Raw genomic sequence first — 25232 nt, 5'->3', positions numbered from 1 at the left:
GCTCTGCATTGGTATCTCAGCGGATTACAGATAGAGGAAATGATCTGCAGGGGGTACAGCCTGGTATGACCCTGCGCCATCACACACAATGGGCCCCTGGTGGCTGCAGTGAGGAGACTTGCTGGCACTTGTAGTTCCTCAGCTACCTCTGTCATTCTTTCCTGTGTTTTGGTGGATTTGCATGGCTTTATATCTCTGTGTTGTAGATTTGCTTTCTGTGGGAGGACACTTCCTGCGTTCTGCATGCAGCTGCAGCTTTGAATGCACTCTGACCCGGATCCATCAATGTGCCAGAAATGCTGTGCATGTGTTTTATACGGCTGGGCTCCGGGCAGTGATCACAATTCTGAAATCTGATTGCTCCAAATAAAATCTGGGATTTGTCTGGGGATCAACTTCCTGGAATCAGAGCACCGGGGGTCAGACTGTACTGCACACACATGTGCTGGGAGGAGCATGCGTACAGGAGTGCGGAGCAGAGGGGTGAGGCCATCAGTCTGCTGCTGCTCCTTTACCGTCCAATCACAGGCCAGAGGCGGGGAGGTGACCAAGCTGTAGTGCCAGTATAGAAAAGTCAGGTCAGCAGACCTGTGCTGTTTGTTAGTGCTGTTTATATCTTAGGACTGGATGGACAGATGTATAAATTAAACTATTTACAGATTTGTATTTCGGAGTTTAGCTCCGGGGCCAACACGTATGACAACGCGACATAATGGGAAGGTTTCAATGGGTCATGACGCAATGTAATGACTACAAGGCCCAGCCCTCCATCATGCCATGGTGTAATGATGCTAAATAGACTGTGGCCCCTGGAGCTGGCAGAGCCCGCTGATGGTGGTGAAGCACCAGGCTGCTCCCCATGCAACGTACAGTAAGGACCCCACTCAAGGCCCTCCAATCCCCTCAGTGTTGTCCCAGCCGCCATCTTTGAAGGGAATTTTCATGTCACTAATTGTTCCCCGACCAGCCAGCGCCAAACCCCATAATTACAGCTGCAGCCAAGTTGTGTCCCCGAGGGGTAGGAGCTCTGTGCCCCCCGCTTCTCCCCCGGTGCCCTCAAACCAAACAAATATTTTGCTGTTCTGCTTAGTTTGGGTTTTCAGTGACGGGAAAACGCTGACAGAACGAAGAAAAAACAAAAAGTAGAGAAATTGGCCAAGAAGAGCCGGGGAGGGGGATAAAAAGTCATTCTGTGCCAAACAGAACAGGGCGTGATACCAGCCAGGGGCAGAAGGTGGCAGCACCCAACCTGAGCCAATCTGTCAGGTGCCCAAAAAGGTGCCCAGATACCGCTGTGCCCAGATACAGAGCGCTGTGTACCCACATTATAAAAAACACGCCAGCCAAATCCCATGCACAGAGCAATGCACATGGAGGGTAAGAAGCTGCATTGGACCTGCTGAGCTTTGTGCTGCATTTTATTGGACGCATTGTTAGTTACTGAGGTGCAGGTCAAATGCAGCTTCTTCTTGCCAAATGCCAAACTTTCAATTTCACAAAGATGCAGTTAGCACGACCCCAATAACCCCCATCATGTCGTAAAGTTTCCCCCTCCAGAGGGTGGCGCAGTGACCTGGCACCAGTTGATACTCCAAGGAATATATGGAGACCTCAGCAGAGAGAGAAACAGGAAGTGCAATCACAGCGCTAACCCAAGAACAGGATATGAGGATAAATCTTCCCGGCGAAGGGGTCTAATAATTCCCCACTTCATTTAATACATGATAAAATATTGCCTGGGGCTCCTTGTTGTTATCTAGTTGTATATTTGCCCCGGGTGGTTTATTGCTGGATGCATAGGAAGCCCTGGCGGTTATCTCTATCCCAGCTCTGGTGTCTGCTCTTGCCCTGGTTACCCAGATTTATGGGGTCGGCACGGTGGGGTCAGGGGGGGCACAGAGATTGTCAGCACAGATGTACAGGGATATAAGATGTTTCCATAATGTGGGAACGCCGATGACGTCTACGGGAAACACAAACATTGCGGCGTCCCATGGAAGGAGATCGGTGGATCCGTCTGCGGGAGGCTCTGCACGACTCCCCGGCACAGGGCAGCAGAGGGAAGTGATTTGGGGTAAGTAGATCCATATGTCGATTAGTAATTCCTTGGGGGGGACGGGGGAGCTGCCTGCCGCAGCCTGAACTGCTTCACATACAACTTTACACATTTCCATGAGAATTCCGCTTTTTTCCATTTCACACCGGCCTTTCCCTGCAGCGGGCCAAGACGTTTGTGAATGACGCCGGGGAGGGGGGGTGTGAATGTTCTGCGTAAGAAGATTCACAGCAAGAAGATGGCGGCTGTGTGAGATTCCAGGGGAGCTCAGCTCCCAACATGTAAAAACATTGCAAGTAATGCAGAAATAGAAATGTTCACCCGTTTCCCTTTGCTCTGATAATTGGCATTTTAGTGGATGAAGCTGCAGGGTCACTTTAAGGCCACATTGAGACAAATGGGTATAAATTGCGGCATTTACCGTGCCAGGGTGCCAAGTGGTTGCCAATAGGTTGGTAAGCGCAGGGTTTTCCCAGGCAATGGCACCACTGTAAGCATTTGCTTGGAATCGGTGCAATTCCCTTGGAATCGTGCCATCCACGTATGCGGCTGCCGCAGTTCTCCGCTCCTGCACGCTGCATTTAGCATCTGACAATCCATGCAGCAATGCTACCGCAAGGTGAATGAACCAGCCCGTTCATCCGAACATTGACCAACAACATGGGGCGGCTGAATGTGCTGCCTGCTAGGCCCCAAAATCTACACAGCGAGGAATCTTCCACAAATCTGCAGATTCACTTTAAATTCACTCAATCTGGTTGGTGATTGCACATCGGTAATTGGTGCCAATGGGGAGAATATGCAGCGCTATAGACTATGGGGGTGCAATTGTCTGACCGGGGTGGTCTCATCATTGTCCTGATTACTGGGATCTGTGGTGCCACAGAGTTTAATGCGGGTCCAATAGAAGTGAATGAATTGTGAATGTCGCTCCACAGATTGTACAAATCTTACAAATTCTGCCTGGCATAGAAATATGAGTTCAGCTCTGTTGGGTTTATTTATAAAGCAGTGAATCTGACATTTCCTCAATCATTCCCAATTGAGAATCTTCCAGGTCCATGTGTTTCAATAACAGTATGAATGTTTGAGGGAATGTCAGATTCACTGCTGTATAAATAGTGCCCTATGTGTATTCATCGCCGTGTATTAATCATCACCTGGGAATGGCGATGATTGGATTGCACCGTATGGATCAGGTTGTGTCAGAGGTCACCGGGACGGCAGATTTGGGTCAGAACCGGTCCCAGACGGCTATATATAGATGGGGATCAGAGCTGCACCATATCCTATGCCAACATGGTATTGCATGCAGCAGACTGATGGCATCATGGCAGCCTGGGCACAGTTGGAGCTCAGTGGCAGCGGAATATTGCGACATATTTATGAATAAATCGATATTTCTGTTATATGCGAAAGGCCTCCAGCTGACCCAGAGGATAGGAGCTCTGTGCTGCAATATTAATAGACCAAAGGAGGAGGGTGGCAGGATAAGGGCCCGGAGGAGTGACCAGGGGCCCAGGGTTCTGACCCGCAGGGCAATGACACCAAGGAAAGGTCAGAGAACCATCAGCCAGATGCTCCAGAATCTTCTGCCTGGAAACGTTCCTTCCATGGCCAGAAATTCCAATAAGACTCCTCGCACTCCGTCTAAACATTGAAAGTTTGGTGACCCCATTGGGGAGATTCTATTTCACTTCCTGTCCCTGTGACCACTCGGAGACCCTTCTCCATCACCATAACCATGCACACTGCTCACCGACAGGGAAGCATTAGATATGACAGGTTCACTTTAAGAGCTGCAGATGGGGGTAAATCTAGAGATGACACACAATGCCAGCCAGCTGATGGTGCACATGTGGCGTGCAGAGTGCTGATTGGCAGTGTGACCACCTCCATGCATGAGCTGCACATCAGTCATCTCCCCTAGAACAGAGGACAGGGTGAAAGGGGAACTGGGGGCTGATTGATGTCTGGGGGCTGATTGATGTCTGGGGCAGACATGTGCATGTGATCAGTGTGTGCAATACATAATACCCCCCCATATAACCCATAGTAATACATGGAGCAGGGAGGGGGGCACAGTCATATCTGTTCCCAAGGATTCCTGTTTGAGCCTCTCTCATTTTCCTATTTTTACTGCCGGTCAGCAGGACAGATCCTGTCTAATTCAACACTGCAGTCTCTAATGACACAGAATACCCACAAGGCCCCATTCATGGCAGGAAAGATGACTTTCAATTATTTAACCAGTGAAGCTGCAGCTCTTATGACAGGTCCTCTTTCAAGGCATTCAATCTGGTTGGTGATTGCACATCACTAATTGATGCCAATGGGGACAATATGCAGCGCTATGGTCAATGGGGGTGCAATCGTCTGACTGGGGTGGTCTCATCATTGGAGAGGTGATGGGGAAGGGAATGGAGAGGTGATGGGGAAGGGAAGGAATGAGGAGGTGATGGGGAAGGGAATGGAATGGAGAGGTGATGGGGAAGGGAATGGAATGGAGAGGTGATGGGGAAGGGAATGGAATGGAGAGGTGATGGGGAAGGGAAGGAATGGAGAGATGATGGGGAAGGGAATGGAGCGATGATGGGGAAGGGAGTGGAGCGATGATGGGGAAGGGAATGGAATGGAGAGATGATGGGGAAGGGAAGGAATGAGGAGGTGATGGGGAAGGGAATGGAGAGGTGATAGGGAAGGGAATGGAATGGAGAGGTGATGGGGAAGGGAATGGAATGGAGAGGTGATGGGGAAGGGAATGGAGAGGTGATGGGAAAGGTAATGGAGGGATGATGGGGAAGGGAATGGAATTGTCAGAGCTATATAAATGTATAATAATAGTGTGTGACTGTGGGGGGACATTAGAGTGTCAGCTCCTCTGTACAGAGACTGATAGGACCGGCTCATTGGTGACACAAACCAGGGGTGCAGGAAGGTCCCCAGCACTTGGACCCCCGGTGACCCTCTGTGGAGTTCTTTGGATTCAGCAGATTACAGTAAATGGAGGGAACTTTCTGAGGTTGCAGTTTGTTGGTTTCATTCATTGTCACAATCTGCAGGTTGGGGATTTCCATCTTTTGCTGGTGTTTTAAAATGATACAAAAGTTCCAAAACTTTTGGAGGAGGTTATGATGCATGTGCCGACCCATGCGTAGAATGATGGGGCCATTGTGTCCAATCTTATAGAGAGCAGCAATTGATTGGTGAGACTGACAGCTGAGCACAGACATTGGATGGAAGAAATACAAAGTTCAAATATCCCACCAATCAGATTGTCCTTCCCAATGACTCCTCTAGGAGCTAGGAGAGCTGGGATGGTAAGACAGGTAGGAAGGCCAGGAAGGTAGGTAGCTCAGACTGGTAGGTTGGTCAGTCAGGTCGGTAACCAGGTAGGGCAGCCCAGTAGGTAATACAGCCTGGATGGTAAGACAGTCAGGTAGGTAAAACCAGGTAGACCAGCTCAGTAATAAAGACAGTGTGGTTTGTATGACAGCCCAGTCAGGAAGGCCAGGTGGGCCTGGATAGTAAGATAGTTAGGTAGGTAGGGCTGTTTGGCAGGTAAGCCCGCTCAGTACTAAAGACAGTCTAGGTGGTATGACAGCCCAGCAGATAGGCCAGTCAGGTAGGTAAGGCTGTCAGGTAGCTCAGCCTGATAGGTAGGTCAGTCAGGTAAGTAGGGCTGCCAGGTAATTAGGACAGCTCAGTAGGTAAGCCAGGCTGGTAGGTAGGGATGTCAGGTAGGTAGCTCAGCCTGCCATGACAATCTATAGCACAGACTGTTGGGCCCTCCAGGTAGGTCATCTCACTGGTCGGGCCCCTCGCTCGATGGACATCTCTGGCCCCGGGCCTGGTACAGCTGCACACTAACAGACTCTGAATTGCACAGAATAACAGGAAGCTGAGGACGGGATGGATGATGGCTTCCTACAGCTCTGATCTCTGGCTGGGGGACGGCTGGAGAGGAAGGGAATCGCTTCCGCCATCTGTAGACTGAGGTGACCTCGCCAGGACAATTCAATCTCATCAATGGTGCTGACACAGCTGATCAGTCTGAGGACAACACCACTGCACAGGTGAGAGATATTCACAATAAAAGTAACACCATCAAATATTGGGGGGAGGGGGGTGAACATGCTGCCTGAGCGTCTGCAATACCTTCCTATGGCTGCATCCCTATTTATATACAGCGCTGCGTAATATGTTGGCACTATATAAATCCTGTTTATTAATAATAATATTTGCGTGTCACATGACCGATGGAGCTGCATTTGGCAGTCACTGCACAGCAAGGAATCCAAAATGATAAAAATCAGAGAAAAGATCGGTAACATCCGGGCAGAACACGGAGAGGAGGAAAGAAATTATCAGCAGGGATGGGGACACGATTCTGATTATTGTCACCGGCATGCAATATAAACTGCGACAATTATAAAGCAGCTTCTGCGGTACAAACACTGACTGATGATTGGCTGCAGCATCTGAGGTTACCGATTTCCTGGCTTCTGTCATCCAATGAAGCTGAGGACGACCCTGACAAACCAACTTCCAGGATGAGCATTGGGAGATAATTCTGGTGATTTGTGTGACCCTCTGACCAATAGGAATCCTTCATCTCCTTCTCCAAGTAACAGGCCCTGATGAAGGGGGTGTGGAGCCCTGAAATGTGTCGGTTTGTATCAAAATGTATCAAATAAGGGAAGAAATGTTTTATAGATATGTAGCAGATTTCACAGCGATCGTCATTCGTCTATGCAGATTAGTGACCCAGACATCCGCAGCCAATCTCTGCTGACATTGGACAGGTTGTGCCAGGTGACCCATCGGTGATACATATTGGGCTATGTGTGTGAATCCTTCGTACAATGTGTGTGAATCCCTCGTACAATGTGTGTGAATCCCTCGTACAATGTGTGTGAATCCCCGTGCAATGTGTGTGAATCCCCGTACAATGTGTGTGAATCCCTCGTACAATGTGCGTGAATCTCTCGTACAATGTGTGTGAATCCCCGTACAATGTGTGTGAATCTCTCATACAATGTGTGTGAATCTCTCGTACAATGTGTGTGAGTTCCCCGTACAATGTGTATGAATCCCTCGTACAATGTGCGTGAATCTCTCGTACAATGTGTGTGAATCTTGCTTGGCGGCCCGGCACTGACCCCCCATGTGATCCCCGGAATGTTAGAATTCCTCCCGGTCTCTCTGGCACTGGAGGCGCTGATTTCGGGAACACTTAGTGGGAGTGCCGTGCGGCCCATTGTCTGCTCCATAACACAGAAAGAAGCTCCAGTGGCCCTCAAATTTCCATCCCGCATCAACAGGAAGTGGAGGAAACCGGGAATGGAGGCCGAGCGCTGCCCTGGGCTCACTCAGCTCTTCCAGCAGGAAACAGGCGGCCAGATTCTTCTTCATGGAGGAAGCCGGTCAAGGATGGAGGCCGCCAAACAATAACCGGGGCCAAGTGAGGACGTCTGCCGGCCCTGCACCCATCCGACCTCAGGACCACAACTGACTCATAAACCTTGTCATGTGACAACATTCACTGCTACATTCACTTGTGTGCAGAATATTACCAGTGTGTATATAAAAGTGAATAACACACAAATGTAACTGAACATTACAATACATGAAGATCGATGGATCAGAAAGGGAAGAGAAGGGAATAGCGGGCTGTTCAGAATAATAGCAGTGTGGAGTTGAACCAATGAATTATTCATTCTGGGTGAATCCCGGCCCTTATGTTGTCCATGCTGTTATAGTGAAATGGCTCAGTGCAGACATTGTTCAGAATACATTCATTAAGAATTTGATTGGAGAGGGGAAAACGTATAAAGAAGATGATTGGCTGCTCAGGCGAAATCATTTCAAATGTTAACAAACCTGAGAGACGACGGAAACCCTCGGAATGGATGAAGACTCCGCCGATGATCAGCTCCAGGAAGATGAAAGAAGATGTAAAGAGAGTTACAATTAGAAGACCCCGATGTGAAGCCCCCGCAAAGCCCCCAATGGTGAAATAAAGACTCTGTAGAGGTTACAGTTTGCTATGAAACACATTCACTGGAACATTCACAACATTTTGTGGACTGATGAAAGCAAGATCATTGTTTTTAGGTTCAGGGGTTGCAGACAGTTTGTCAGAGCACCCCAAACACTGAAATCCCTGTGCAGACTGTGAAGCATGGTGGTGGAGCGTCATGATATAGGGATGTCTCATACGATGGTGTTGGGTTTATTTATCACATGCCAGGGATCTGAGGAAATTACGTTTCCTGATGGTGAAGAGGAAATGACCCTGAGATGGGTGGCAATGACCCCCAACACACCCACAAGATTGACATTATGGAGGGGCCAGTCCCACCCCCCCGACCTTCATCCAATAGAAAACATCCAGGGCTGGAATACCTGGTCACAGGTGACTCCATACAACACAAATGTGCAGCACTTCAGAGGTCAGACAACTAAATATTAAAAGGAAAATCTGGAAACAATTCCCAGTTTATACAGTGAATGTTTGAGTGAATGCAGACACTGCTGTTAATATTCCCTTTTCTTCATGTAATAGAATGTTAAGTGAATTCACCTTTTTATACACACTGCTATTATTCTGAACACAAGTGAATGTGTGAGCTGTGACCCCAGCCAATGGCCCAACACGCCAGGTCAGGCAGGAGAGAATGGTCCAGGACACGCCCCCTGCCTGCTGATTGGATGGTTAAGGAGCAGCACACTGTCATGGCCATCCCTGGGTTTCCCTTCTTATCAGCAGCCATGCAAACCAATCCTGACTTCCAGAATCCGTATTATCTGTGCTGTGCACCTGGAAGCTGATATAAATACAGATTGGGGATATAAAAGGATGCTCAGTACTTGTGCAGCTGCAATAAAGTGGACCTGTCACATCTCCATGAATAAAACCTGACATGTCACAATGTGAAACAACAGAAAGCTCCCCCTTTTATCATTATTATGACATCATTGAGTTCCAATCAGTGCTATGATGTCATCAGTCTGCTGCATGCAGGAGGAAGCATTTCCTCAGTCTCCTCTCCCCCTAGTGATGAAGAGAAAGGCTGCAGCAGGGCTGATCTGTGTTAGATATTTGTGATCACAGCCAAGAACTGACACAGATAGTCCGGGATGAGGCCTGAACAAAGATGGCTCTGTCCTTCTGGGGAGAAAAGCAGATGGCAGCATTGCCGGAGGGAGTCATGTGATCTCTGTATCCCTGGAAGTGTCACGCTGCACATGACAAGTCCTCTTTAATTGACCGATATGAGTCACACAGGGATCGGTCACCGGGCTCTGTTGTTCTCTATGAGGACTGATGCATGTGGGTGACACGTCGGCCATTTTGCTGCCTTTGCAGGAACTTTCTAGGTTTTGCAAGAAGCAGCCGAGCTCTGCAGAGAGAACAAAGCCTTTGTCACCATCGAGTCAGCAGGTTGGATGAGACCACAAGAGGCTCCACACCTAGCTGGAGGGGCGATAACATCTGCGCGCTCCACACCCCAGTCATAGCGAAACCCAAAATATCTGCGCCCTGGCTCCTCTCACTGTATGCAGATCAAAGGCAGACAAAGCCCACCCCCCCCTGAGGCAATGGAAACCGTTACTACCAAGACTGCCTGAAAAAATGGCAAAAACTCGGCTGGATCTCTGCTGTGTGTGGGGGTCCAGGCCGGGGTCACCGGGGGCCACTGATCCCTCACCCCGCCTGCTAACCGAATGGCTGGGCTGGACCACCAGGGCATGCTTGGGGGGTTATTATTATGGTGCCAGGTAAGTTAGTGGTATTGCACACACACAACGTGGCCCCAACAATAAAAAAAAGAGCGGTCGGGGCCCAAGGTTCTATTTCAGGAGCCACTGCAGCAGGCAGTGATCCTGCCATTAAGGCATTTCCAGTTGTTGGGTGACAACATTCTATCAGTTTCCTAATAGCTCTTCTATGTTGTCACTTCATCACATATTGTACAGTGAGGGTCGGCTGTTGTCACCATAAGGAACCCCCCCACCCCCCCCCCTGAGAAATGTCACACAGCCATTGTAATATAGGTGTGTGTGGGGGGGGGGGGGGATATTATATCATAAACAATATATATATAATAATAAATATTCAGCAATAACATACGAGGGAGCATTGTGATAACAAATCTGGGGGGGTAGCTGGGATCATGTGACCACATCAGGGGAATGAGGGGTGAACCATATAAATCAGAGAGCAGAGAAGAGAAAGGATTTCTATAAATGTATTTTCTGAGAATCATCAACTGACTGTCATATATCTTATAACCCCCACCCCCAGTACTTTGTGTCTGCCCCTCCCACAATGGGGAGATTTCCTCCCCAGTAGTTTGTGTCTCTGCCCCTCCCACAATGGGGAGATTTCCTCCCCAGTAGTTTGTGTCTGCCCCTCCCACAATGGGGAGATTTCCCCCAGTAGTTTGTGTCTCTGCCCCTCCCACAATGGGGAGATTTCCCCCAGTAGTTTGTGTACCCGCCCCCTGGGTTGGCACAGTTTGCACCTCCAGTGTGGGGCAGCCATGAGACGGTTAAATCGTTCGGTGTATTTGAGGTCTCTGCACCTGAAACCGCAAACTCTGCACATCAATCAGCCAGCTGCTGGGTTGGGCGGTTCTGCGAGTAGCGAAAGTGCCCCCACGCCCCCCCCCCCCAACCACCAAATGGCACAACAGGAAGACTCGGCACAGCCACCCCAACACCCGGCAATACCCTGGGGACAGCAAAGGTAAGTGCACCCCAAAAACTGAAAAAAGAGCAACAGGTGGGCGGAGCTGGGAACACAGACTGAGAATAATGGAGTCACTGCAGGGGGTAGGTAAGTAGTTCAGGGATTTGGGCTGCCCCGGGGTAACTGGGTCACAGTTAGGAGGGCCAAGCAGGCGGCCACTGGGGATTCTGCTAGTAGCTCAGTCAATGGTTGCAGGGACGCTGCTGATTGGCCTAAATTTCATCCAATCATTTTGCTGCCAGGCTGGCAGAATCTCAGGATAAGCTGCCAATGTGTTCGCTGGTTCCAGCTCCGCCCACTCTGAAGCACTGGAGGGAGGTTGCACAGCACAGAGTCATGTGACAAGAGGCTCCAGTCCATGCTATGGATTATATAAAACTCAGATTGAAGTCCAAATCTGACCCTGGAAAGGGGATTGTGGTGGTGGTGGTGGGGGGGTGTTGTAGATGTTGTAGCCCCTCTGCCCCCCGGTTTCTTCCTGGGATCTGGGAACCCCAGCTTGTCATGCAGGACTCAGATTCTCAGAGGCGCCCCCTGCAGGCTCCCTGTTGTCTGAAAGCTCCAGGCCTGAGAATATCTCCTATATATTGTACAGCGCTGCGTAATATGTTGGCGCTACATAAATCCTGTTTATTAATAATGAGGATATCAGCACAGCCAGCGCTCCAAGCTCAGAATTTAGGAATTGATCCAGCAGAGGGGGAATTAAATTAAACCAACGGGGACACATTTTGCTTTTCCGACATCTTTTTATTTTTTGGGAAATTCTTGACAGCCAATGAGGAGTTTTCTTCTCTGATAAGAGGATCTGATGGGCCCTGCTGTACAGTACCCCAGCGCCCCAGTGCTGTCACATGACACAATATCTGATCCCCTGACAAGGTCATGACCTTTGCAGTTTATGACCCCCCAGGGGGTGCTATATGTGTAATGGAACTCCGCCAATAACAAGCCCGGAGGGGGGGCAATAAGATGCCGGCCTGAGATACACAGAGGGGGGCAAATGGGCTGAAATGTCCTGTGATGGGGGGGGGGGGGGGGGGAGTGACACAATCATTTATGGTGCTAATATAGAGTCATAGGCTGTAGCCCAGTACAAACTTTTACAGAACAGACTACACACATTCACCGTGACAATGAATCTTCATATTTTCGCCCTGTGGACCCCCACAACCAAAGGGTCCCTTGCAGCATCAAGAACTGACCTGAGGTCTCCATAGGGGCCCCTGCTGGCTGAGGAGGCTTCGGGGCCCTTGTGCTGTGGAGCACTTGGCACCTTCTAACCCCCTCCCACTAAGGATAGCGGAGCCCTTTCTTGATTGATCTAATTGCATATCAAGCAGTCGGATGCGATCCAATAATCCGAGGTGCATATGGAACTGGAGGATGGGCCATTTTGAGGGCCAATCAGTAATTGGGGTCCCCTCCCCATATACAGGAAATAACATGAAAGGGAAGAGGTGTCCCTGATAATAAATAACGCAATATTTCTGATATTATAAATGTCTGCTGATTTTTATTAAAGCCAATGCGCCTTTTGCTCGGCTCCGCGGGGGCGGGGCTAATAGTGACACAATGACAGTGATATGGAGGCGTCCATTGTTCCCTCACTTCCCATGATGCTGTTCTCCGGGCCCTGCACCATACACAGACTGCAGGTGAAGCAACTGCTAGCAATTAATGGTGGGGCAACTGTAGGGCAATAATTTCACCCATAATATTCACCCTGTGGGCGGAGACTTAAAATGCAACTCCAATGCACTGCTGATCCTTCCGACCAATCACGGCAGCTGTCACAGAGTTAGGAGATGCTCTGCGCAGAACTTCATCCTCTTGTCACGTGATTCTGTGCTGCCAACCAAAGCTCCAGGGTGAGTGGGCGGGGCTGTGGCCTTAGAAGGGGCGGGGCTGGAACCAGGGAACACAAAGTTACATTTCCATAGGCTGAGATCCTGGGGTGCCAGGAGGTGGGGGATGGGGAGGAGATGACAAGCCCCCGATATCTGGCCACAGGTTATTCAGGGGCAGATGGGGGGTTCATCCCCCCTCAGACTAGAAGATCCCTTTAATTCGGGGAAATTTGGGCTGATTGGTGACTGTGGTTGGGGCAATTTATGCGTCTTGCAGGGAACACGGGGTGACTTTGTGTGAGCAGCCCATGTGGCCCTCGTTGTCTCGAGCGATGTTTGCAGCGTCCCCCCTCCCCCGCCTGCAGCAATCCTTTCATGTGGTCGCTCTGTTGTCACCGTGTACCTGCACAAAGCCACTTCCTGTCACCGGCGCCTCTGCTGCACCCAGACAATTCCATATCACAGAGACACGAAAATATCTGTATGAAGAATTAAAGTGGACCTGTCATCACATGACTCCCCCTGACACAGCCCCCCATCATGTGACCAGATACAAAGATACAATGCTGCAGGGACTGGGGAAATGCTTCCTCCTGCCTGCAGCAGATTGATGACATCATCTCAGCCTAGACACTGTCACTGATTGGACCTCAGTGATGCATAAAAGGTGGTAAGGATGACCGGCCCAGGGATATTGTACTGCGCTACTGCACAAGGCGCCATTGTACAATCCAATGATTGGGGAGTGGGAGGAGCCATGCCGAGATCCCATTGGGTGGCGATACGAAAAATGTAAATGATGAAGCCGACTCACAATGCTTAACCAAGGGGTCTGGAGGTCTCCTTTAAATCTGAAGATATGGAGGGGTAGGTGGGGGGGTAAATTGCCCTGTGACTGATGATTGGGGGGGGGGGCTGCACTATTATCTGCGCTCTCTTTCATCTTTTAACGAGTCCCACTCACCCTTTAAGGGTCTCCATGATAGGCTGGGGGGGATTATGGGTGAGCAGCTGCTTCCTATTACTAGAATGCCAGGTAAGGATGAGAAGTCCCAGAAGGGGCAGCTGGGGGCTTGTAAAGAGTTTCCGAGGCCATTATCACCCCCACGCCCGGCCTTTCCTCTCCCTCCCCCAAAACATCAAACCACAAAAATGGGTGAGGGAGGGCAGAGCGAGATCATTAACCCTCCGCCAGGAGCCGCCGCCAAATGCCCACCCCCCGGAGCCCAAATACTGCTCAATGTATGGGACCCCCATCCACACCGTGCCCAGAGCTGAGGGCGATGATAGTTCAAACATATACCACAGCGCTGTACAGAGGAGCTGACACTCTAATGTCCCTTCACAGTCACACACTATTATTATTCATTTATATAGCTCTGACATATACCGCAGTACTGTACAGAGGAGCTGACACTCTAATGTCCCCTCACAGTCACACACTATTATTATACATTTATTTAGCTCTGACATATACCGCAGTGCTGTACAGAGAACACTGACCCAGTCCCATCAGTCTCTGTACAGAGGAGCTGACACTCTAATGTCCCCCCACAGTCACACACTATTATTATACATTTATCACTGAGCCAGTCCCATCAGTCTCTGGGCAGAGGAGCTGACACTCTAATGTCCCCCCACAGTCACACACTATTATTATACATTTATATAGCTCTGACATATACAGTAGTGCTGTACAATGCTATCTTGGCAGTGGTTGTGGTATTGGGGACACCGAGGTTTGTATAGAATGGATGAGTACCAATGAGCAGAGATTTGTGCTGCACATCCCACAGTTGGAGGCATTGGGGAGTTGTTTATTTTTGGGGGGGTCTGTGGTTACCCCACCAGTGACCCCCATTCTATTATTAGCCGGATTTCGGTGTGGTCACAGCCCAGGCCGTGTGAAGTGGCGCTCTGGCTGCAGCTGGACACCTCGGTTTTGGCTCCCAGCTGTGGGTGGTCACCGACCTATAAATAAAATCTAACAGGCCAGCGTGACCCCAAACTCTGCTTCAGCTTCCAGCCGAGGCCAAGAATAACAGGGCACAGAGGAGCTGACCCGGCGATATGTGCTAAGGCCGGGGTGTGGGAACGGTGAAAACAGGACAGGCAGAACCCAAATATCAGCAGAATAAATACCCGGAGCAGCAATATGTGACAGCTGGGTATCTATAGAAGCACAAACAGCCGGGCTGCAGAGAAGAATCCTTGCTCTCAGTGTGGAAGCAGCGGTCTATCTGCAAAGCATCAGCCATATATAGCCTCACAATCAACAAAGCTCATCCTTCCTGTTGATTGGATGGCTTTATCTATGGTTAAGCAAGGAGAGTGTCAGACCTCTGCAGAGAGACCACTGCTTCCACACAGACAGCGAATTTTCTTCTCTGCAGCACGCTAGAACAGGACAGAGTGAACTGCAATGTATTTAGCGGATTTAAACAGAATAACAAAGTACATTAGGAGGGGGTCAGCTGATATAATGGAGGGGGCACTCCGTATAATGGATCAGCACAGTGAGCTTTGCGGTTTCTCTCTGTTCAGACACGGCACGTATTCTTATCATGCATTAGATTTGAGCTCAGTATGGAACTGGGTAACAATGTCTTCTTATTATTCTTCCCTCTGCCCTGCCATGGCATTCTAGAAGAAGCAGCAGCGCCACCTACTGTCCAATGCTGATCTATATTTGTCAGATTTGGCTCCCCCAGCACTGGACAGAGAGGATTCTGCTCATCACCCATCAAATTTTGTTATCCATGAAGATCTGTCCCTGCAATGGCTTCTATGGGGGCTCTGCACCTCCTGTAGCTCTCATTACGGGTGTTATGCTGGTTATTGTAGTTCACAAGAGCCACTTGTCAGATATTGCTACCTTGCCTAATAAGTGGCAGCTGATAATGGCATCATATTCTGGGGGGGGGGGGGGGGTTGTTTGAGTTACCTGAATACCCCTCCCTGGAGAAGAGTCCATTATTGGGGATGCCACAAATCTGACATTAAAGCATAATATTTACTAATAACATGCAAATTATTAAAAGTAATTATTACAAAAGATGTTTAATGCAGACAGAATATCATTAAATCATTTTATTTCCTAATGCTGCACAGACACTAATAGAGAAAAACCAGGGTCTGACATCACGTGACACCTACAGGTAAAGATGCATGCTGCACTGCTGACACCTTGTGGCCGTTATAGAAAATTGCAGGTTTATTATTATTATTACTATTAAACAGGATTTATATAGCGCCAACATATTACGCAGCGCTGTACATTAAATAGGGGTTGCAAATGACAGACAGATACAGATACCTTGCTCCGAAGTATTGGCATAGCGCTGACATATTCTGTAATGTATGGGCATGGATCTATTCAAAACAGGAGCACCAGGGAAAAAAATATAAAAAAGGAATAGTTAACTCTAATTATTTAAATGAAATAATGAGGATCTGATATATAATATTATTAATATATTCCTTGTGTAATTTGGAATAAAGGGGACGAAAGGGATGGAATTATTTTAGGCTGCAGTTGGCATCAATGGGCAGAATTACCGGTGAACACTGCTGGGGGTCAAAATGTACAGGTAAATGCCACGCCCACCACACCTTAATTCACCAGACCACGCCCTTATTTGTCCAGCCAGCTCCTTATTTTGTAGAACATAAATAAATACACAAAATATGATTGATTAACCAACCAAAGGTTTTTCACATCTTTATTCCCTTTATATTTGTTTTTTCATATTCATGGAATAATTTAGAGGCTGATAAAAGTTTGGTGTGAAATATAACTTTGTATGAGTTATATCTTTTTTATAGAGATGAATACATTCACCTGAGAGGAAAGAGGGACCAAATCAGGGACAGCTGTGGCACTATATGGACTGATGACTATTACTGGTTTATATGGCACTAACAACTTAAGTAGCGCTGTAGAAAGTGAGAACTACTGAGGACAGAGCAAGCACATGACAAATACTAACACTGGGATTATTTAAAAATGATTCCCCTGTCAATTCGCCTGAAATTCGCTGAGAAGTGTTCGAATCTCTCATTTCAGTTCCTATTAACACAATGACTCATTCTGCCACCTAGTGGCCACTTGTCAAAGTGCAAAGTTGTCACAATAGGAAATGATGTATGAGCATGAAATGAGTGAATTTAGAGTGAATTGACAGGGGAATCATTTATATATCACCTAGGTATGAATGTTGTATATTGTGAAGGAGAAGGGGCACATATAAGGGGTTGGGGTCGAGAAGCAATACATGTGCTCCATACCATCAAGTATAGCTGCTCCCCCCATTACTATTGGTGGAATAGCAGAATTTGCAGAGGCTGCAGAAATAATTGGGCCCCTGACTCCCATCACAATGTCCAGATTACTTCCCTAAAATAAAAAACTTCATCTCTTCAGAAAAGAAAAAAAAAACATGTCTGCATGCTTGTAGGCAGCCTCTGTCTAATGGAGTATGTCAGGTGGTGCTGGAGGGCTATCTCTCTCTGATTTATTTAGCTGTCATCACAATGGAGCCAACAGATCAATGTTTCTTACAATGTGAATTTTGCCTAAGAAGTCGTCGTTTCTGAAATAAAATCTCCATACAAAGTCACAGTTCTTTCTATTCCAATCAGTGCACAGAATGATGAATCCTTCCAGCAAGTTCCATACAGTGACAAGAGGACCTCTGACGCCGAACATCCCTGGACTGATGGATGATGTGGGCTGGGTACCACGCAATCTATCACATAACTGGTGACAAAAGCAGGAAGCAGCGGCCCGTCTGACACAAACCCCATCTCATCTATTACCACACACATGGCAGCACCTTCTCTCCTAACCCTCCCCCTATGGGTGACACCCCATAATTACAGAGATTACAGGGTGAGCTGTCTCTATGCCTGTAAGCATGGGCACCAAATTTTCATCACAAATATTAATGGGGTGTTCATTAGAATATATATTCCATGCAATCCCATAGACCCCCCCCCCCCATGTGTCGGCCACACTCTGGACAAATCAAATTCTCACACACTCCCCCTCCCAGACACTGCAGATCTCAGTGGGAGGGGTTCAGAGCTGTCAATCTAGGAAGTGGGTGGGAATGGGTGTGGCCAGGTGCTGATTGACAAGCTAAAGGCCTTTGAATCAGCATGGACAATCCTGATAGCCACGCCCCTTTGATATTTCCCTTCCCATGGCAGGCACAGCCAATACGTGGGATGAATTCACCAATCACAGGAAGGTGACTTCTCTGGAAGGATCAACAGGTATCTGTGGGACTTTGCAGGGAGAATAGGAGAATACTGTCAGAGGGAATTCACATATAAATTCTGGGCTGCACAGTCACTGCAATAGACATGGCTGCAGTATTTGCATCTGGGGGTAAAGAAGTCCTCCACCTAAAGAAAGGTTTCCTATTAGAGAAAGCTGTAAAAATCCAAGTCCCACACAAACATGGGGGGAACATACAAACTCCATGCAGATATCATCCTGACTCAAATTGGTGCCTCCATGTGAGTCCTACCCACTGAGCCGCCTTCTCCCCTCGCAGGATTTTGCTGCATGGACATTCCTGATTAATCTCTCCAAATATTTGCTCGTTGTCATTTCTTGTCCCCGGCGCTCATTAGCAGCTTTTTATTGCTTGTAAATCCATCGCTGCCTTGACATCATTACATAGATGGAAACAATCCGAGCTCAGAACAACCGATAGATTTCAGAATAAACCCTCGCTTCCTGCTTTATTACATCTCAGTGCTGCTGATCCCCTGATCCTCTTTGCAGCCACTTCCTGTCTACCCCAATGATATCTGCATGGCATTTCTCAGATGATGACAACACAGGGCCTAGTCTGTGCAAACAATTATAAAAATTACCCCCCCCCCCATCACGAAACTACAAGGGCATTGCTGGGGATGTCACACAGACCCCCTGTGCTGGTAAATGACTTTGCCATGGCAGAATTGAATATAATGGAGTTTGGAGTCACTAACAAAAGCAGAACCTAAAACCAAAGGTGCCCACTACCCCTGGGGTACTATGGGCTAAAGTATGAAGTTGGGGGGGGGGGGGTATATTTGGCCGTCCTGGCCCCAGTTATCATACAGGAAGGCTCTATTTTTTCCACCCCAATGACTCCGCCTTTCCCGTGTCCTGTGTGGCTACAATCCATGCTCCATTCAGAATGTCTGCATTTGTAGCCTCCCCATTATAGGACTACAAGTGTGACCACGCCCATCCATGACACACAATGTGAGGAATCATGGGAAATGGAGTTTTCCTATAGGCAGAACGATGATATTGCTCTCCGCTGCTGCCCTCTAGTGATCAGCCAGAAGTAGTGACAACACCCAGCAGCCACTATACTCATAAACCAATATTAGAATATCCCAGTGATATTAAATCTCATTTCAGCCTCCACTCACCACAGAGGACGCTCACCCCTTATGGGGGCCTATCACCATATAACTGCCCCCCCTTCATACAATACATTGTGCCCTGGATTCTGGGATGAGTGTTTTATAATTTTGGGGGAGTCCCCAGGCCTGCCTGCTGTGATTGTTGCAGCGTCTGAAATAACTGGGGAACAAAACCTCAAAAACTCTCCCCAGGTGCTGCCTGGGATGGGGTGTGGGGGTTTCCCCCATGGGGTCGCCCCCCCCTTATTAATGCCCCCATGAGCGGATACATGGGGAGGTTTAGGGTGACATCATTAATGATGGAGGAGATGGCTGGGCATGACTAGTGGGTGTACTGAAGCTGGTGGCCATGAGGGCGGCGCTATTTTTTCAAAATAACTGATAACATATCTTGGTGAGTGCATATTATGTATGACAATTTATTTATTTATATTTGGAAATTATATTATTGTGGGATCATTTGCGTAAGTGTGTCACAAACACATAACATATAGCGATTTTAGCAATCCTGAACAAAACCTAAAGCCGAGCATCAGACACACAAGCTTTAATTTCCATATATTCCTTGATAGCCACAGAAAGGATTCAAGGATAGAAATTCACTTTGTGAGCATCAAATATCTGGATATGAATCTGTACAAGTAGCAGAGAAACCATCACTGTGCTGTAGATAACCTGCGCAGACAATAGTGCAGTGGGAGGGGCCAAGCAGCTCCACCCACTTCAGGCTGCCTGCAGAAAATGATAGTAGGGGCGGAGACCAGACCAGCCATCCTGCCAATGGAGACAGAGCAGCAGTGACCGGTCTGTATTACAGGAAGCTCCTGCACAGATTTGGAAAAATACACAAAGTACACAGAAATTTCAGTAAGAATGTAAATGAAAGCTGTGTGTAGATAATATTTGCTTATCCCAGAGCTCAGCATGGGCACAAATATACATCCCGGGCACAAATATACATCCCAGACCCAACACCCAGAACCTTCACATCAACCTGAAACTATAGACCCCAAGACTAAATCATCATCATAGTATTACCATAAAATATACCATAATATCAAATACAAAACATCACCCTCACACAATGGGCCATGGAACTCCCATCTAGAACCAGTGCAGAAACATATAAATATATATATATATTAGGAAGGACAGATCATGAATAACATCTAAAAAGTAAAACACCTGCATTATTATTATTTGTTGCATTAAAAGTTAGCAATTTTATTTATAAATGATTCCCCTGTCATTTCTGAAATTCGCTGACAGATGCTCGAATCCTTTCCATTCCTATTAAAAATAATGACTTGTTCTGCCATCTAGAGGCCAAACTCAAAATTGCAATTCAATAGGAAATCTGTGTAAGTGAAAACTATGAATGAATCTAGAGGGAATTAAAATGGGAATCATCTATAAATAAAGCCATAGAAGAACACCAATATTTTATGCTTTGTTGGGGTCTTGTTGGCTCCAGAATGGATTTGGGTGACCCGGTACTATTACAGTAAAATATGGAATGCCAGAGTCGGTGAACAAACTGCATATGTGCGGTCATTCTGGGCCCCCAACAACATGACATCAATGGGGTGTTCTCTAATAGAACCATTAATGTCTCAGAAGACCAGAGGGACCCTCAAAGATTCTGTACCCCAGGGGGGTGAGGCTGAAGCACCAAGCGCCATCTTGGTACATTGAGACCAATGGTGCTTCTGTAGGGACAACATTCCAGGTGATCAGTGTCTGGGTAATACATTTTGTATTTAATAACTTCCACAATGCCAATTATTACAAGTGAACAAACTGAGAATTAGATGTAACGACAGACAAATAAAAAAGTCGCCATCATTATGATGAATAGAACCATTGGAGCTCCATACTCAGCTCACACCCAGCAATGACACCGCAGGCTCCATTCACAAGGACACGAATACTTAATATTTTCAGAAAGTTACTGATGTTTCCAGTGCTGCCCAATGGGATTAGGGGATGGCAGTCACATGACTATAAAATGGATACATATAGCATGCAGAGTATAGGAAGATGTCATTGCAGTCTATGCAGAGACCCCAGCAAAGCCTCCTGTGCATGAAATCACATTTTCCTGACCGGGTCCCAATATCAGATTCTGGGTTCAGTACCCAGTTCTATGTCAGCCCAATGATCCGCATGTCATTCTTAGTGATAGAAGCATTGTACCTGCATTATGTGGCCCTAGATGAAGCTCCAGGTTCTTGTATTCTGTATCTATTCTCACCGATCCCCCGGCCAGAGATCCTAATGAGGAGAAAAAACAATAAATTGTAAAAGCCAGAAATTAAGATTATAATTTCAGGAAAAACATAAAAGTAAATTAATCCAACGCTAGAAATCATTGCGAGCAGCTGGTGGAGCCCAGTCCCTTATGACAAATGTGTTCCCTGGTTCTGGCTCCGCCCCCGAGCACTGAAGTCCCACCCCCACATATCACAGCATGGCAGTCTGATCCAGATAAATTGGGAAAGGAATTGCAATACAAAATATCCCTTAAAGCCCATTGACTGATTTCAGGTAATGTTGGGGATCCTCCTTTAGGCCCAAGAAGATGCAGTGGCCATGTTGTGTTCTTCCATTGGCTGATCCTTGCATCGGGGGGTGAGGGGCTGTGACATTCCTGGGACCCCGAATTCCCTTCCATTCATAATAAACCCCCCAGCTTATTCCTTATGAGGTCCCTATGACAGTCCCGCACATGTGTAAGGATTACAAAGATAAAACAAAGCGATATCCTGCTGTATGTATCTACTAGATTGTAAGCTCTTCGGGGCAGGGTTCTCTCCTCCTGTATCACTGTCTGTGTCTGTCATTTGCAATTCCTATTTAATGTACAGCGCTGCGTAATATGTTGGTGCTATAAAAATCCTGTTTATTAATAATAATAATAATAATAATAATAATAATATGATGTATCCTGGGCCCCCAGTCTATATATAACGGGGGGCGCACTAAGGGCCAATATTTCTTAGGGTGCCTGGTTCTAGATGGAGATGAAAGGGTTACTATGTGATTTTCGAGGTTTGGGAAAGTCACATGACTGCTCTCACCTCCACCCTCAGCGCCGATTTCATCCAGCTGAGAAATGAGCCATTAAAAAGGATTTTATTGAGTTTTTACGTTTCATTATTTCTGTAAATGACATCCGAACAGCTCCATGCAGACATCTTCCATTGTATAGTGATGGGGGAAGGGGGGGGGGGGGGGATATGCGCCGCAAATAATGCGACCACCCAGGACCGGGACCAAAGGGCAATATGAGGTGACCCCCAACTACCCCCAACCCACTGGAATGGGGGAACAAGGTTTGAGCTTTGCTGACATTTCACTCATACATGTGCACAGATAAATGTGATCAGAGGTGGACATAGGGAGGTGCCTCAGGTCAGTTCTGCACAGGGGCCCTAAGTCGGTTCTGCACAGGGGCCCACTGATAGCTATGTCTGCCACTGAGCTGCAAACAACAGTTTAAGGCTTGTGGCCCCTAGCAGTGCAAGTTCTACAGAGTATTATAACCATAGGGGTCAGATACCCCACCTGACGTTATATTATCAGATTGTACCCTGGGGGACTCCGGATAGACAGGTGGCCCCGTATTTGCATGGCCCCTCCCTCTATCCTAAAATAAGGAATAAATGCCTAGTTTTTTGGGATTGGTGGGTGAGAAATGAAGAGGGATTTGGCTTCATGTCACAATACAAAGACAATTAGAGGGATTAGTGTTACTTAGATGGCTCAGATCAAACCGCCCAGACAATAAAAAAGTGTAAATGGAGTCAAACAAATGACATTTCCTGTTTGTGGATTTATCGCTCGTGGACCCGACGGGGTCCCTGTGATTCCCAGCGGTTGGGTTCCAGCTCCGGTTCCGGTTGGGTTCAGACAACCAGATCTAAAAATTGTAATAACAAAAAGAAATCTGCGGTTTTTTCTGCAGCCAAATGAAAGGAATGGTCATCCAAAGACCAGCAAATGTCGGAGGAACATTGAGATGGGGGAGGGGGGGGGGGTACATTGGGGGAGGATATCACAACACATGAATCTGCTTAGAATTACGTTTTTGGAAATTGACATTTTTGGGGCTAAATTTTAAGATTAGCAGCCCAAATATGCATATTTCACCAATAATTGTAATAAATGTGTGATATGGGGTATTGGTGTGGTTTAAGGATTACTCATGGGAGTTATTATTGGGCTGGGGTATTGCTGGGGCCTGAGGATTATTGATTGGGGTTATTATTGGGCTGGGGGTATTGGTGGGGCCTTAGAATTATTGATGGGGGTATTATTGGGCTGGGGGTATTAGTGGGGCCTAAGGGTTATTGATGGGGGTATTAGTGGGGCCTGAGAATTATTGATAGGGCTTATTATTGGACTGGGGGCAGTTGCTTGATGGCCATAATGGGGGTATTGCTGGGACCCGAAGAAATACGTATGGGGGTTATTTTTGGGCTGGGGGTTGCTGCTTGATTGTCATGGCTGGGGGTATTGCTGGGGCTTGAGGATTATTGGTGGGGGTTATTATTGGGCTGGGGGTAGTTGCTTGACTGTAATGGCTGTGGTATTGCTGGGGTCTGAAAATGATAGTAGGGTATTTATTGGGTTGGGGGTTTATTGACCTTGGTTAGGAGTATCCCTGGGGCTCCGGGATTTTTGTCGGCCTTGACATGGCATTTATTAAGGGGCACAGGTGAATCATTGTTGCCCCACATTTTCCTGGGTTGCCCCTGTTGTTCAGACTTTCTATCCTTGCCCAGCACCATTCCTTGATTTGGCACCACAATCCATTGGAGGAGATTACGGCCTTTCTATTGGTTGAGGTTTGCCCCCTTGGAATATTTCCAGGGACTGGTACCCGGGTGTCGGATTGTTTTGCTTTATCTTGGCATGATTGTAACCTATCACAACTCCAGGTTTGGCCCTCCAATGTCCATCCGCCATCCTCCTTCTCCATCCCAAACCTCATTGGGTGTTCAGGATCTTTGGACGGCCACCCAATCAGAATACACCCAGCTGAGCCCAGAGGATTCATAGGTATTGATAAAGTTGTGATTTTTTCCCGGGTAACGAACCAACTCCATGGCGGTGGTTTCTCCTCCATATAATGACGGCAGCCGTATCGGGATCAGCCAGGTCTTGGCCCTGGGAATCTATTCATCGATTGTGCCCGGTGCCACCTTCATTCCAGGTGTGTGAATACAGCATATTCATCCTCCGGGCCCCCATCTATGGGCCCCGCCGGCTCTTAGCAGCCCCTTTAGAGACAAGACCTCTATTTTTAGCCAGCTGACCCCCATCAGCTCCGGATTATTCTTCTATTAGTAAAATATGTCTGAGCCACGTTTCCCTTTCTCGGGGTCGCAGGAGGTGTCGAGGAGTTTATAACATGACAAATGAGTTCTCTCTCCGATGTGGAAACCTGGGCCGCCGAAATGACCTTCACACTCCAAACTACTCGGCAAGATTAAAAGGAAAAACTCCGGCCAATCGACATGGGATGGCAAGGAACTGGAACTCAAAGCATGGGGGAGCTGCTGGGGAGTGGTGACCCCAGAAAAAGACACAGAAAAAGACACCGGTGCAGCAAATATCCCAGTCATGTGATCAGTTGTGTTGGTGGAGGGGTTCTGTAGTCTCTGCAGAGTATGACTATGGGGGAGGGGCTTATCCATTGTAATAAAGCCCCGCCCACTAACTGGGTGATGTCATTCATGGACTAACACTGCCTGCATGCATGTAGGAGGCAGACCTATGGGACTGGCTCAGTGTTCTCTGTACAGCACTGCAGTATATGTCAGAGCTAAATAAATGTATAATAATAGTGTGTGACTGTGGGAGGACATCAGAGTGTCAGCTCCTCTGTAGAGACTGATGGGACTGGCTCAGTGTACATTGCTCTGGTATATGTCAGAGCTATATAAATGTATAATAATAGTGTGTGACTATGGGGGGACATTAGAGTGTCAGCTCCTCTGTACAGAGGCTGATGGGACTGGCTCAGTGTTCTCTGTACAGCATTATGGTATATGTCAGAGCTATATAAATGTATAATAATAGAGTGTGACTGTAGGAGGACATTAGATTGTCAGCTCCTCTGTACAGAGACTGA

The sequence above is a fragment of the Pyxicephalus adspersus genome, chromosome 11, assembly GCF_032062135.1.
Source record: "Pyxicephalus adspersus chromosome 11, UCB_Pads_2.0, whole genome shotgun sequence".
NCBI classification, from domain to species: Eukaryota; Metazoa; Chordata; class Amphibia; order Anura; family Pyxicephalidae; genus Pyxicephalus; species Pyxicephalus adspersus.
This window is presented reverse-complemented; position numbering follows the sequence as displayed.